The sequence below is a fragment of the Oreochromis aureus genome, linkage group 3 (assembly GCF_013358895.1).
Source record: "Oreochromis aureus strain Israel breed Guangdong linkage group 3, ZZ_aureus, whole genome shotgun sequence".
NCBI lineage: Eukaryota > Metazoa > Chordata > Actinopteri > Cichliformes > Cichlidae > Oreochromis > Oreochromis aureus.
The window spans coordinates 131,417,427-131,428,192 of NC_052944.1; positions in this window are offsets into that span (position 1 = coordinate 131,417,427).

Below are 10,766 nucleotides of genomic sequence, written 5' to 3' on the forward strand. Positions count from 1 at the left end.
GTGGAGAGCAGTCAGCTTCTTCAGCCAGTAGGCGTGAACCATGTCGGGGCCTGGTGCTGTCCAACTCTTCATGCTCAGTGGCTAGATCCACTAGCCACTGAGCATTGCCGTTATGGGTTGCGTCCTTCTCCCATATGCTCTTCCAGTATTGATCCGTCTCCAGCCTTGGTGATGCTGATCTCTTACTGATCCCTTGCCACTGAGCGTACACCTTTGCTGGTTCTGTGGAGAACAGCTGGTTTATTCTCCTGCCTTCTATCTCTCTGGTGTACCTCCCCAAGCGGCTGGCCAAGGCTGTGAGTCTTTGCTTGGCAGTTTCCAAGGCCTCAGGTATGGACAGCTTGCTGTATTTCTTATGCACCTTCTTTGTCGCACATTTCTGCAACTCCGTTATTTGGCTAACCTCCCTCTGTGCTACTTTGATCTTGCCCTCTAGCCATGGAGGGTACTGCTGCTTGTGGCTGTTCAACTTATAGCCAAGTATCTCACTGATCACTGCTGCCGTACTGTAGATCAGCTTGTTAGTCTCGGTAAGTGTGGTTGTAGGTATCGTCCGTAGTGCTGCATTAACATCATCTAGCAGACCTTCTGAGGGTACTTCACGTAATCTCGGTAACCGGCTACGGGGGGTCCAGGTTTCAAGCTTGGCCATGATCCTATCTTTCAGGTCAGTTCCTCTCGCACTCAACGATCCTTCTCCTATCGCACTTGGGGCTTGGTACCCAATCTCGGGTGGGGGTGATGATATCTCCCCCATGACCTGGCGTCCTGGCTCCCCCTTGCCGTAGCATTTATGTTGTGCCTCGTCAATCTCTAGCTGTGAGAGCAGTCCCTTCTTTCGAATGTTGGTGTTGAGTCTAAACTCAGACCCCGCTGTATCCAGGACTTATTCCCGTGAAAGAAAAACAAGGCAACAGTGATCGATCGATTTACTTGCAAGGGAGGCCTCGTCGGTATCCCAGAAACGCACTTTGAATCTTCTTACAAATGACCCCGATGACGGCCTCCTCTCGCTGCCTTTTATTGAAAACGTTCACACAATAAACAATAGTTTACAACACGTACCTCCCCTCGTAACCCCCCTTGGTTACAAAGACAAGGCACTGTATGTATGTGTGTGTGTGTAAGAATGTGTGTGTGTGTGTGTGTGTAAGAATGTGTGTGGTTGTGTGTAAGAGTGTGTGTGTGTGTCCACCCTAGGGAAGCTGGTGGCCTGCAGTACCACCACCTTCACTAGTTGGAGACAGCTTTTAGACACATTTCTACACTCCTCTCTGTGTGCGTGACTTCCTAATCACAACTTTTTCTAACAACATCCTGGTCATAAAGAGGGTAGTCTCTCCCACACCCAATGTATGGTTTACCATAGATAACAGAGTGAAGCCATACAAAGGGCAGGAAAGCTTACCAAACATCAAACAGACCTTCACAAGGTGATAAAACACCTGTGGGAAGCAATAATGTGATAAAACACTACAGCCCCCACCCAGAACCTCGAGAATCTGGGGAGGGGGACAAAAGAAAGAATTCCTTTCATCACAGAGTTAAAACAATGTAGAGATGGTAAGCATAAAAATGACATCATTTAACAATTCACTTTAACAGTTGGAACACTGAGCTACTAGTTGTTTTGCTGTCATTGTGGATGTTGGGTATCGAAGAATCCACAGGTCCCTCATCCTATTCATGTAACCCCTTCCGCCAGGGTTACTTGCGTAGTAGCATTCCAACAACGCCCTGTTTTCATCTCTTACCCACCGATGCCTTCTTGTTCCAGTAGCCCAATTCTCATCAGGGTGCCTTGGTTCCTCAATACCTGACGCGGACCTTGTTGATCCGGGCGACGTCCGAGCCGGCATGCCTTCATATTTATCTGTCTCACTCATGTCTATTGCTCTCGCTCATGCCTCTATTATTTATTATATTCCTCCATTTTCCCCTATGGGGAACACAGAGGGCAAAGACACAAGGGCGATACAAGGGTTTATTGTTGCAAAGACACAAGGGTTTATTGTGTTTATTTAGTTGCATGACTTCTTTTACTGTTTCCCCCTGTTTTATTCTGTGATGTTTATCTGTTTCCCAGCTCATCATGTTCTCTCTCCCCCTTCGGTCTGCATCTCGTTTTACTTCCTTTTTTACTTTGATAGCCTCCCATCAGTGTACGTCATGCTGTGTCCCCCTGTCTCATTATGATTATGTTCCCTGTCTGCTCCCACATCCCTGTAATTTTTCTGTGTATTTATGTCAGCGTCTCCCTCAGTAGTTCTATGTTTCCCTGAGTAAATTAGTATAAGTATTTCCCAGTGTAGTTTAGCATTGTTCTGTATCGCCCTTTTCCCTGTTCAACAAATAAAACTGCAATTTTCATTTCAGTGAGTTTGCGTTTGGGTCCTATTCCTGCCTGCATACAGCCGATTTATGACATAATTCAGTGAATGAATTTCAGCATCATCAAATCAAATTCATATGAGTCTCTGCTACACTTGATATAACCTAACTGTGACCACAGAATAGAATAGATCTTTATTGTCACTTTTACAAGAACAATGAAACACAGACATTTCTCCATTCACAGCATTTAGATTTTTACATTCAGATTATTTTAGAATAAGAGAAGAAACTAAAGTTAAGAGCTGCCTACAAAGGGATTGTATGTAGTAACATAATTATCTACATGAATATGTACAAGTTATATATAAGTTCTATATGCCATGTACGGCGGTATGCAAAAGTTTGGGCACCCCTGATAATTTCCACAACTTTTCAAACAGTCATTGGCTGTTTGGATCAGCAATTTCATTCAAATATGTCATACAGCAGACAAACGCAAGGATATTTGAGAAGTGAAATGAAGTTTGTAGGATTTACATAAAGTGTGCAACAGTTCATTAAACTAAATAAGGCAGGTGCATAAATTTGGGCACCCTTGTCGTTTTATTGATTTGAACACCTTTAGCATCAATTATTTGAACACAAAATATCTTTGGTAGGCCTATTGACCTACGTACACAGGTGAATCCAATCATGAGAAAGGGTATGTAACGTGGCCAACTGCAAGTTTTTCTCCTCTTTGCATCTTCTCTAAAGAGTGCCAACATGTGAGCATCAAAACAACTCTTAAATGACCTGTAAACAAAGATTGTTCAACACCATGGTTTCGGGGAAGAATACAAAAAGCTATCTCGCAGATTTCAGTTGTCAGCTTCCACTGTGAGAAGACCACAGGCACAGTTCTAGTTAAGGCCCGAAGTAGCAGGTCAAGAAAAATCTTAAATAAACAGAGGTGAATGATGGTGAAAACAGTCATAGTCAACCCACAGACCAGCTCCAAAGACCTACAACATCATCTTGCTGCAGATGGTGTCACTGTGCATTGTTCAACTATTCAGTGTACGTTGCTCAAGGACATGCTGTATGGGAGAGTAATGCAGAAGAAGCCCTTTCTGTGCACATGCCACAAACAGAGTCGCTTAAGGTATGCTAAAGCACATTTGGACAAGCCAGGTTAATTTTGGAAAAAGGTGCTGTGGACTGATGAAACTAAAATTGAGTTATTTGGACATAACAAGAGGCAGTATGGATGGAGGAAACAGAACACAGCATTCCAAGAGAAACTCTTGCTACCCACAATAAAACTTGGTGGCCGTTCCATCATGCTGTGGGGCTGTGTGGCTAGTGCAGGTACTGGGAATCTTGTTAAAGTTGAGGGTAGCATGGATTTCAGTCAATATCAGCAGATTCGTGAGAACAATGTTCAAGAAGCAGTAAAAAAAAGTGAAGTTGTGCCGGGGCTGGATATTTCAACAAGACAACAACACTAAACACTGCTCAAAATCTACTAAGGCATTCATGCAGAGGAACAAGTACAACGTTCTGGAAGAGCCATCTTAGTCCCCAGACCTGAATATTATTAAAAATCTGTGGTGTGACTTAAAGCAGGCTTTCCATGCTCGGAAACCATCAAACCTGACTAAATTGGAGATGTTTTGTAAAGAAGAATCGTCCATGCCTGTGTTTCATGGTTCTCTCTTGGCTCTTGACGGAGGCAGTTGCACTTTTCTCCTTCTCCCTCTCCCTTATCTTTCTTGCTTGGCTTGTCATGTCTTTTGTATAGTTTCGCTTATTCTCTAACCCTCAAAGAGTTTCCCAGTCTTGTTCTCTAAAACCTAAAGAATTATGGATTTGATCAGCCAATCCTGTAACGAAATTGACACTTTCCTGGGCTTGGGAGAGCCTGATTGTCCTGTGGAGACGTTTGCTCCTGGATACTCGATGGTCGGTTGCGTCGTGTGTCTGGCAACACTCTCGATGGAGGACATTGAATGACATCTACCAATTCGGAACCACGATAAGAGAGTTCTGGCTGATTGGAGCTGGCTCGGACCTGGCTTATCGAAGTACAAGAAGCGGCTACAGCTGTTTAAAATCCCACAAGGCTGGCGGACATGATAGATCATTGGCAGGGCTGTGAGTACTCAGACTGTGTTTTGAATGCAATATGGATAAGATCATCTTCGGCAGATTTAAATAATCACAGTGAGAAGGTAGGAGTTCAGTAAAACAATTGAGCTCACCTGGTCTCAGCCAAGTTTCCATTAGGAGCATAAGATCCAAATCACGGTAAGTAAAAAAGTCCTTTAAAATAAAGGTTTTATTAGCTAACGAGCGGACATTAGCAAGGCTAATCCTTAGTGAAGTCGAAGGCTTAGTAGTGGAAATAGGAGCCCGTTGAAGCGTCCGCAGGTTCTGGAAGTTCACTCCTCTCCGACGATGTCGCGGAGGTCGCAGGCATGGGTTTATTGTAGTAATCCCAGCGACAGGAACCAAACAGAGGTAGATCATGGTCGGGGAGGTCCAGTGTTTGATGTAGTCAGATCTGGCCGCCTCAAAGTATTCATCATTCCCGGGACATAAGAAGGCAGCCTTCAGTCTCTCCAGTCGACCGCTTCGTCTTCCCCGGCGCCACAGGGGTTGATTGGGGTAGCTTCGAGGCAAAGCAGAGGCAGGCTGGGACAGGAACGCTGGGCAGAAACGGTGGAGGGAGAAATTTCTGATTTCCGTGGTTCCAGTAAGATTCACGTCTCAAGCAAGGTAAACTTAAATCTAAAAGCGTTTGGCGATCGTAAACACACAGAGAGTTAGCGTCTTTTGAAGCAAAACAAAAGCAAACAATAACACTGGAAGGGACAGATGGCTGGCCGTGAACACTAGCGCCATCTTACCATGTAGCCAGCGTCGCTGCCGCTGCCTTCCGCACAGCCGGCCTCCGGACCTGCTTCATCTCTGCTGCTGGCCTCCGGGTCGGCCCCCTGAACTTTGTTGCCTGATGCTCTGGTGCTGTGGCCCTCCGGGTCGACCCCTGGAACTCCTAAACTGCGCTGACGTCCAATTCAATTCAGTCCAATTCAATTCAGTCCAATTCAATTCAATTCAATATACACAGAGCCAAATCACAAGAACAGTCACCTCAAGGCGCTTTATATTGTAAGGTAGACCCTACAATGATGCACACAGAGAAAAACCCAACAATCATATGACCCCCTATGAGCAAGCACTTTGGCGACAGTGGGAAGGAAAAACTCCCTTTTAACAGGAAGAAACCTCTGGCAGAACCAAGCTCATCGAGGGGCGGCAATCTGCTGCGACCGGTTGAGGTGAGAGAAGGAAAACAGGATAAAAGACATACTGTGGAAGACAGCCAGAGATCAATAACAAGTACGATTCAATGCAGAGAGGTCTATTAACACATAGTGAGTGAGAAAGGTGAATTGGAAATGAAAAACTTAATGCGTCATGGGCATTTCCCAGCAGCCTACGTCTTTTGCAGTATAACTAAGGGAGGATTCAGGGTCACCTGGTCCAGCCCTAACTATATGCTTTAGCAAAAAGGAAAGTTTGAAGCCTAATCTTAAAAGTAGTGATAGTGTTTGTCTCCTGAATCCAAATTGGAAGCTGGTTCCATAGAAGAGGAGCCTGAAAACTGAAGGCTCTCCCTGCCATTCTACTTTTAAATACTCTAGGAACAGCAAGTAAACCCCTCACCCTGTGTATTGAAGGACATGTCTTGGTCAAAAATGACTCCTCACAGCGTTACTGGAGGCCAAGGTAATGCCATCCAGAATAAGAATCTGTTTAGATACTATATTTCAGATTTTCAGGGCCGAGTACAATAACCTCAGTTTTATCTGAATTAAGAAGCAGAAAGTTAGAGGCCATCCAGGACTTTGTCTTCAAGATATTCCTGCAGTTTAACTAATTGGTGTGTGTTATCTGCCTTCATGGACAGATAGAGCTGGGTGTCATCTGCATAGCAGTGAAAATGTATACTATGTCTTCTGATGGTACTGCCTAGGGGAAGCATGTATAATGTAAACAGAATTGGTCCTAGCACTGAACCCTTTTGAACTCTGTAGTTAACTTCAGAGTATCAAGAGGACTCTCCATTTACACGAACAATTTAGAGTCTATTTGAGATATGATACAAACCACAGCAGCACAGTACCTGTAATACCTACAGCATGCTCTAATCAATCTAATAGCATATCATGGTCAACAGTATCGAACGCTGCATTGAGGTCTAACAGGACAAGCACAGAGATGAGTCCACTGTCAGAGGCCATAAGAAGATCATTTGTAACCTTCACTAAAGCTGTTTCTGTGCTGTGATGAGCTCTGAAACCTGACTGGAACTCTTCAAATCAGCCATTCCTCTGCAGATGATCTGTTAGCTGTTTGACAACTACTCTTTCAAGGATTTTTGATATGAAAGGAAGGTTGGAGATTGGCCTATAATTAGCTAAGACTGCTGGGTGTAGAGATGGCTTGTTAAGTAAAGGTTTAACTGCTGCCAGCTTGAAAGCCTGTGGTACATAGCCAATTATTAGAGATAGGTTTATCATATTTAAGATTGAAGAATTAATTAATGGCAGGACTTCTTTGAGCAGTTTTGTCAGAGTGGGCTCTAAAAGACACATTGACGGTTTAGAGGAAGTAATTATTGAAGTTAACTCAGAAAAATCAATTGGCGAAAAAGACTCTAAATGAATATCAGTGGTACTAAAAGTTTAATTAAAGTGGTGGGTGGGTTCCTCTACCTTTTGAGAGAAGCCAATTAAGTCTAATAACAGAATAAATGCCATGTCGAGGCTGTCATTTTTAGCATCTACATCAGGGGTCCCCAATCCCAGTCCAGGAGAGCCGGTGTCCCTGCAGGTTTTAGATGTGTCCTTGATCCATCACAGCTGATTTAAATGGATAAGTTACCTTCTCAACATGTCATGAAGTTCATCAGAGGCCTGGTAATGAACTAATCCTTTGATCCCAGTCCCTCGTGGACTGGGATTGGGGACCCCTGATCTACATGAATGTTAAAATCACCGACAGTAATTATTTTATCTGAGCTGAGCACTAAATCAAATAAAAAAAAATCTAAAAAATCAGATAGAAACTCTGTGTAAAGCCCAGGTGGGTGATAGATGATAACAACTAAGACTGGTTTCTGGGTTTTACAGTTTTCCCTCAATGTCAGCCTGCTCTGGCCCCTGGAAGACAATTGACTATTGTTGCTAGTGTCTCTAGCTTCACATGTCTCGAAACAAAATCGCCAATTGATCCCCGGTGGTTGTGTCACAGAGTAAGGCAAAATGGTTAGACACATGAACAGGTTGATGGTGTACCTGGGGCTTTTTTTAAAGACTGTGCTTCCTCCTTATGGTCGCCCAGCCATCCTGTTTCCCCGGCTGCTTAGGGTCTGCCGGTGAACAGCTACACCAGCTAGTGGGACCTGGCTAGCGACGGGTTTTTCAAGGGTGTTTACCCGAGTCTTCCAATTCCTGGCCCCCAGAGCTGCAAATAGGCTACATTTATTACAAGTATCATTGTCTAAGGAGCTTGGAAAGAAAAGCATCTGGACTTATTTAAGTTGCTTGACGTTTCACCTCTCAGCCGAGAAGCTTCAGTTCTAGGGTCAATTGTGGAGAGTCCCAGATTTAAGCTCTGTGGGAGTAACCCCCTGAGAGGGACAATTTCAAACCATCTATCCTCTCTGTCCAAAATGTGTACATTGGCGTCCTCCAAAGAGTGACCTTTGTCCTTTAGATGCAGATGGCCGAGTCTTGTCCCGTGGAGGTTGCTCAAGAATTTTACATATAGTTGTTTTAATTTTGTTGTTGTTGTTGTTTGGGTTTTTTTTTTACTGCTTTTTTTTTTTTTTTTTTTTTTTTTTTTTACTGTGTAAGAATATTCAACACTGCTATTGTCATGGTCCTGGGTCATTTTCAACTCGCTGAAAAGCCTTCAGTTAATCCAAAATGCTGCAGCAAGAGTACTGACAGTGTTAAGGACAAAAGAAAAAAATTTTTTAATGTTTATCTGCTCATTAGACTGTTTTATGTACTTTAATAATGAAGGCTTGTAGAGCAAGGCCACTTTTAACTCACAAACTAAGTGCTCAGCCAGACTGAAAAACAGGAAGTTTTAGTGCACAGGCCTATTAATAGAAAAGACACAGAAAAGAAAAGAGGAACTTTCCATATAAGCAGTGTTTGAAACTGTGTGTGACGTGTGTGACGTCTGAAGTACAGAAATAACACCTATATGAGGCACAGTTTATGATTCTAATGTTAGAGATCCTGCAACTGGCGTTTGGGCTGTGCAGGGGTCTCTCTCTTCCGGAAGATGATTGAATAAAAAGAAATATAAATATAAATATTTTAACACACTATGATTCGGTTTTCTCTGTTCTATCATGGGGACAAACGAATCGGGGTTTATTCTAGAAAGAGAGAGCATATTTCTCCAGTTTTGGCTTTCCTTCATTGGCTTCCTGTTGAATCCAGAATTGAATTCAAAATCCTGCTCCTCACATACAAGGTCTTAAATAATCAGGCCCCATCATTTCTTAATGACCTTGTAGTACCATATCACCCTATTAGAGCACTTCGCTCTTGCACTGCAGGCCTACTTGTTGTTCCTAGAGTATTTAAATGTAGAATGGCAGAGAGAGCCTTCAGTTTTCAGGCCCCTCTTCTGTGGAACCAGCTTCCAGTTTGTATTCAGGAAATAAACAGTATCTCTACTTTTAAGATTAGGCTTAAAACTTTCCTTTTTGCTAAAGCATATAGTTAAGGTGACCCTGAATCCTCCCTTAGTTATACTGCAATAGACAGGCTGCTGGGGATTCCCATGATGCATTGAGTTTTTCCTTTCCAGTCACCTTTCTCACTCAGTATGTGTTAATAGACCTCTCTGCATCGAATCATATCTGTTATTAACATCTGTCTCTCTTCCACAGCATGTCTTTCATCCTGTTTTCCTTCTCTCACCCTAACCGGTCACAGCAGATGGCCGCCCTTCCCTGAGCCTGGTTCTGCCGGAGGTTTCTTCCTGTTAAAAGGGAGTTTTACCTTCCCACTGTCGCCAAAGTGCTTGCTCATAGGGGGTGACTGTTGGTATGATTGTTGGGTTTTTCTCTGTACCTATGAAGTACCTTGAGGTGACTTTTGTTGTGATTTGGCGCTATATAAATAAAATTGAATTGAATTTTGACCCTGTGTTTTGTGTTAATTCTGATTTTGTATTTGTTTTTAGGTTTGTTTTGGTGTTTTATCATCCCCACCTGTGTCTTTCCTCTGTGTCTTTCCTCTGTGTGTTTGTGTCTCCGAGTTTTGTGTTGTAAAACAGTCTGTGAGTTTGTCTGTTTTACCTTGTAGGTCTGTGACTCGTTATGCCCATTAGTTCCAGCTGTGTCCCTTCCTGTGTGCCTTTTCCTGAATACCTTGTGTGTGTATATATAGTGGGTGTCAGTCTGTGCTTCTGGTCGCATCGTCTGTATTGCTCTCTGTTACTGCGTGTCAATCTGTGTTTCTCTGCGTCTCTCTGTGTATCTCCCGCTGTCTTAATGTTTTCAGGTTTGTTTGTTAGTTTTCCCAGTTTAGGTTTGTGTTCAGGGCCCTGTTTCAGAAAGCCGGTTTAGTGCAAACTCTGAGTAAGTATACCCTGAGTTAACGAAAACTCTGGGTTTTCGGTTTCACAAAGCAAGTTTAGATTAATTCTGAGTGAGTTACTATGACGACACACTCCGTGAAGCTAACCTGCCCCCTAGCAGGTTTACTTCAACTAACCCTGACCTTCTCCGCCTCTTTGTCGGAAACCTGACTGTAGGAAGTGTCAGACATGGTGCCCCTTCCTTGAAGAGCCAGTAGATGTTGAAGCCCAAATTCTCCGCAGAGCTCTCCGCCGGGAGAGAGTGATTAGAGCGCGTTTGGACATTTTATCATTTCCTGATGATTTTTGTGTGAACGTTACCGTTTTCAGCACAATCCATAATTTATTTGAATAACATCCTCAGGCCTTATATTGCTCATGTGACACATCGCGGACATTCTCTCAGTTCTGTACATATTATTTGTATTGCACTTCGTTTTTTTTTGCAAACGGGAGCTTTCTGTATAATATTGGTGACGCTGAGCACGTTTCCAAGGCTACCGTCTGTCGGGCCGTCAGGAATGTGACAGTTGCACTGAAATGTCTCCTGTACTCGTTTGTGGTGTTCCCCGGTCATAGACCCACAAGATTTATCAAAGAGGATTCCACAAAATTGCAGGTATCAGGATGAACAAAACTTAATTCATGATGTGGTGATACTTGAACTACTACTTAGATTTTACATTTATTTTCAGGGTTCCCAGGCGTGATTGGCTGTATAGATGGCACTCACATTCCATTCTGCTGCTTGAAGTGTTCCATTTCCAAAAGCATTTTTT